The 5,171-nt window shown below is 46.0% G+C and overlaps 1 protein-coding gene across 1 annotated transcript in view; it reads right to left on the bottom strand.

Annotated features, from left to right (window-relative positions):
• ESRRG (estrogen related receptor gamma) overlaps nt 1–5,142 on the bottom strand; it is a 372,309-nt gene extending 367,167 nt beyond the window's left edge. Inside the window, exon 1 of the mRNA XM_010706702.3 lies at nt 5,005–5,142. The gene's annotated coding sequence lies outside the window, so the exon portion shown is untranslated. The remainder of the gene's footprint in view (nt 1–5,004) is intronic.
• Between the last annotated feature and the right edge of the window lie 29 nt (nt 5,143–5,171).

Raw genomic sequence — 5,171 nt, 5'->3', positions numbered from 1 at the left:
TCCATTCAGAATTTTTGTTGAATAGAAGAAACTCAGTTCCTCCAGACCTGCCTAATTTCTGCATGCATCCCCAGTCAGTCCATATAGACATTAACCATGACTACTGTATTTTCTTTTTAACATTTTAATGCATTTGGATCTTTATCAGCATAAGGGAAACCTTCCTCATCCTCACTCATCAAGTCTACTCACTCTTCTCATGAAATCCTTCCACCATAGCGTTTTGTCCCTTTTCATCTATGAAGAATTTCAAACAAAACCAAACGCAGTTGCCAAGAAACTTGCATGCTTAAGCTTAGTGTTGCTCTCGCTTGCAGCTCTGCAACACCTGATCAGTCAGGATTCTCCTTCCTGTTCTATTTACTATAGAACAAAATATGACTATGTGTACAATTAAAGTTATTGTATATCCATTTGTTTTCCATAACATTCTTGTCTTTTATTTGCTCCCTAAAGTAATCAGCATATTTTGAAACCAATATAAACAATAACATAGATGTAAATATTGCCACAGAGGCATCACAATAAATGTGACATTCGGAATAATTCATTCAAGGTGTCTAGATCACAATTTAAATCCTTTCCCAATTTTAACCAAGGCTTCCGTCACAGATGCGCTTAAGCCAAGGTGTACAGCTTCATGCTAGGCTGGTAATCCACGCTAACTAGGAAATAAATTTTCAGTGATTAAGTTGAATTGTTCATACAAAACGCCAGCTTCAGCCTTTCACCCATACAAAATAGCTTGGAAAATATATACTGCATGTGTTTATTATAGCTACAGTTGCTATGAACATCTATAACTCTCCAACAATTTCTTTGATTTATGTTCAAAAACATACAGGGCATGAAATGATGCCTGCAACCTTACATTTCCCTCAAGAACATTGTGGGGAGAAGATATATTCCAAAACATCATGTTCGATTCCTTGTTATGTCTCCTTTTTAAAATAAATGTATGATAATCAATTACACATGCTTCAAAGCAACTGCCACTAGATTCCCCAACAGAAAAGCTGTTTGAGAAAAGTTCCATTTCCCTTTCCCCTAATGGCTGAGTTACAATAAGAGATCTTATTCAGATATTAAAAGCAGAAATCTTGTTACAAAGGATGGGCCTGCTCAGCCTGTATATGCACATACAGTAGCATGCGTGCCCAGACTTGACTCAGGACAAGGTTTTCAGCACAGGAATATCCCCACCGATCAGCACGCAAACACAGGCACACACATGTGAAGCACTTGCATGAAGAAATCCAATTGATTTCAACAGAATGAAACAGGCAGTAAGCTAAAGTGTCAGGCTTGGCTTTCCCTTCAACCACAATATGCAGAACATTCCTTTAAGAAGTCCATCCCACTGAAGCTTCCACTAGGAACACAGATCTGCAAGTGCTGCTAGCAACATCAACAAAGCTGAATAGCACCTCTGCTGTCAAAGCTGGCGCACATAAGATTTGACTCTCCAGACCTATCTGAACTCCATGAAAAGGTTGAAGAGAGCATTTACCATGGGTATTTGAGAGAATAGGCTTTGTGCCATCAACAGGAATGTACAATAAGGGTTTCAACTCCACAACCCAGCACAGGGGGCGAAGGCAGCATCGTTCCCTTGATGGGGTGGTTTTCCCATCTGAGCAGGCAGGAGTGCCTGACTCAGAAAATGTCAGGACTTTTTGCCTTCCTGCACCAGGTCCTTGTGCTGCCTTCATCCCAAGAGACAGCTCCCATTCCCTACATCCCAGGGCTAGGTTGCACTGCAAACAGCTTGGGACCCAGGCTGGGTGGGACATACCCCTCCAAGCAGGGGTGACTCCTACTGGTACCCAGTTTAGAGCAAATATGGGATAAGACGGATTTGAGACTCATTTCAAATAGAGCTTGGCTCTGATCATCAGCACAAGAGTGCAAAATGCACATGCCCAATATGGGAAGAGAAATAAATTCACTCACTATGCCCATTTTTTTCTGTCTTTCTTTGACTCAAACCCTCAGGGATTGAAAACTCACGAGAGAAAATAGTCGCATGCACCCCCTTAAATACAGCACTACCATACCCATTAGTAGTGAGGTCTTCAAGGAGGAGGGGAGTTTACAGGATGTGCCCAAACAGCCCCAGCTAGATAGCATCAACAGTTGTTCTCCTATTTTCACAGCAGGAAATAAGCAGGTACTGGCCGTATAGGAAGAATCCAGAGGAATCTAGGTCAAAATCAAAGCAAGACTGCTCTGTCCATTTGACAAAACTCACAAGCATACACAATACCAATGCAAAAACAAAGAACTGGCTTGTAATGCTATCTCTCTTAAGATTGCTAAATAAGTGTGCAAACACTGAACTACTTGGAGTGAAGACAACATTCCTTTTGTGCGACTTCTGAAAAGGCATTTAAAAATCAATCTAAAACTGCAATATTGGGAAATTTTAAAAGCATTATTTCAAACAGGCAGACTTGAAAGAGCCTCTTGTTCATGAGTAAATCTGCAGTTAGTTTTTCTAGTACTGGTGGTTCAATCGAAAGATTTGCCAACTGCCCCCTGGAGAAAACCGAAGATCTGCATTTAAATGGAGATATAGTATTTCCAAATGCACAGTACCTGGAAGGCAGATACTGTCAAGGTTTCTTAGTGAGTGGATCTCAAATTGTATTAGGTACATTTCAGTGCTGTAACTATCCCCGTTCCACAGGACTGGGACTATTTCCATATCATTTTGCCATGTGCGTGCTTTGTAATATTTGTCCTGATAAGCCAAAATTAAACCCCCATCTCCAACACAGCCTTCACAGACTAACAAGGAATTACAGCCATATAAATAATTTTCTGATACGCACAATGAAGACGATATTAGATAGCTCGGCTAGAAATCTTAAATAATTGAAAAGTATGATGACTTAATAGAGTAGTAAGCTTGGTTTACAACGCAGCCAATTTAGAGCCATAAAAACACTGTGTAAAATTTTTATCTTGTGGTTGACCATTACATATCCTATTTATTATTCCAAAGTATTTCAACAGCATTTTTTCTTCATTAATGCGGCTGCTGGCATTTAGCACCCACTCTCTCCTTGCACGTGATTTTCCTGGAACAGCTTTAAGAAAAGAAAACAAAAACGGAGCAGACCACTACAGGGCTGTTCCTCGGTACAATGTGCATCTTTTCACAGTCTGACTCGAACTGGCTTCACGGGCTGTAAAATACACTCAAAACCTCCGAGACTTAAATATAATTAATCAAAGCTGTAGACGTAAAGTTAAAAGGTGCACTGTGACTACTGATCCCGACATAACAGAGACAAAAAAAATAAATTTAAAAAAAAAAAAATCAGACCTCATGAATACTTTGTTGCTAATGCACAGCAACTCAAAGAGCGGTGATCCTTTCAGGAAAACATCTTAATTTTCATCTTGGAAAATTATAATAATCTTCCAGAAAAGTTTTTGCAAGTGCATAATGTGGGGAGAGCAAAGGTTTAGAGTGCAAAAGACACTCGTGATCAGCTGCAAGCGCACAGGCATTAGTCCAGGCAGCCTCGTGCTGAAATTCAGGTTGCAATTGAATCGTCCCTGTAAACAAGGTTACTGTGAACGGCCCCAGATCTCCTTCCCGCAACACCTTCAGCGCAGCCCTTCAGCTGTCTACTTAGTTCGTCCCACCTTATCTCACAGCCCTGACATTCTAATGCTGATTCAAATTCAGGATTCAAAATGAAAGATGAAATCATCTCCAAGATCACTTAATATTGAAATACCGTTGCAGTAATAAGTGGTGCTGGGTTTGAGATAGGAACACGGCACTCCAGCAGTAACCTTTTAATTTCTGGAGGAAACAATAATAATAATAATAATAATAATAAAATGGCATGGGATGACTGTGATACCATTAATGCAATCGATTTGTTTGCCTTATTTTGATAATGAGCATGCTGAATGCCATGTTTGCTTTCTCCTGCCCCCGGCACATCTGAACTGAAAGGTCCTGGAGAGGAGCACGAGCAGCCTGCAGGGCCCCCCGGCCCCAGGGTCACCTCGGTGCCCCCCAGCAGCGGGGACACGGCCCTACGGGGCACTTCTCCACGCTCAGCCCTGGCACACGCTCAGCGCACCATCTATAAGCTAATGTAGGTTATACCGCAAAGTGCTCCCGTCCTCACCGCGGCCGCATGCAACGTGTGCGGCACGGGAACATTCTGTGCTCGAGAACAGGGGGAAACATGTATCAGATAAGTTTTACACTGTATCTCAGACAGGGCTGCTGCTACATGCTTAAAACTTCAGTGCCTTCAGGCAAAGGGCGTTCGGGTTCTCACCTCCCCCAGCTCCATCCGGCGGCCACAACGGCACTTTGAGACTCGGGGTCACCCCGAGCAACAGAGAGGAGCGGGGAGCCGGGCCGCCTGCCCTGTGCCGTTCACCTTCACTCGCACTCGGCTCCTTCCCACCGCCTCCCCCATCGCAGCCGCCTCCCACGCGCAACCCAAAGCGCCTGAACTCCACGGACGCTCCGAACGCTGCCCGGCACCGCTTTCCCCCCTCACAACGCAGCCCCAGGTCCGGGGCACGCAACGGCGTCCCTCCCCCCGCTCTCTACCCGCACGTGTGCCCTTGCGTCCCTCCCCCCACTTCAGCCCGGCGGGGTCCAGCCAGGCCCGGCGGCTCCCGCTCGGCTTCGGGACGGAGCTTTCCTGAGGGGAAAGACCCCCCGTGTTAAAGTAACAGTCACCCCGGGACCCCGAACTCTCACTATGCCTCCGTCACTTCCCCGGCACTCCTGACCCTGTGAAGGGGGGAGGGCAGAACTGCGGGGTTAGCGGAAAGAAAAAGAAAAATATCGCACCCCCCTCACCCTCCTCGCTAATTGCCGATGACCGGGCGGGCCGGGGGACGGCGAGTGAGTGTGCGGGGCTGGGGGCGGAGGAGGGGGGGGAGGTTGGCCGCGGCTCGCCTCCGCGCCGCCCCCGCCCCGCCGCAATGTCAGCGGGTGGAGAGGGGGCCCCGCGTTACCTGGTCAGCGCGGAGCCGCAGGCCGGCTAGTCAGGTGAGTCGTCGGGGATTTTAAAGAAGCCGAAGCCGGTTTCTTTGCTAGGAAAGTCTACAACACCATGCAGGGACATTGCAAAATCTTTACGCACGCCTCCTTTCCCCGGGCTCCCCCGACCTCCGTCGGAGAG

This window comes from Meleagris gallopavo, chromosome 2, assembly GCF_000146605.3.
Source record: "Meleagris gallopavo isolate NT-WF06-2002-E0010 breed Aviagen turkey brand Nicholas breeding stock chromosome 2, Turkey_5.1, whole genome shotgun sequence".
In the NCBI taxonomy this organism is placed as follows: Eukaryota; Metazoa; Chordata; class Aves; order Galliformes; family Phasianidae; genus Meleagris; species Meleagris gallopavo.
This window is presented reverse-complemented; position numbering and strand designations above follow the sequence as displayed.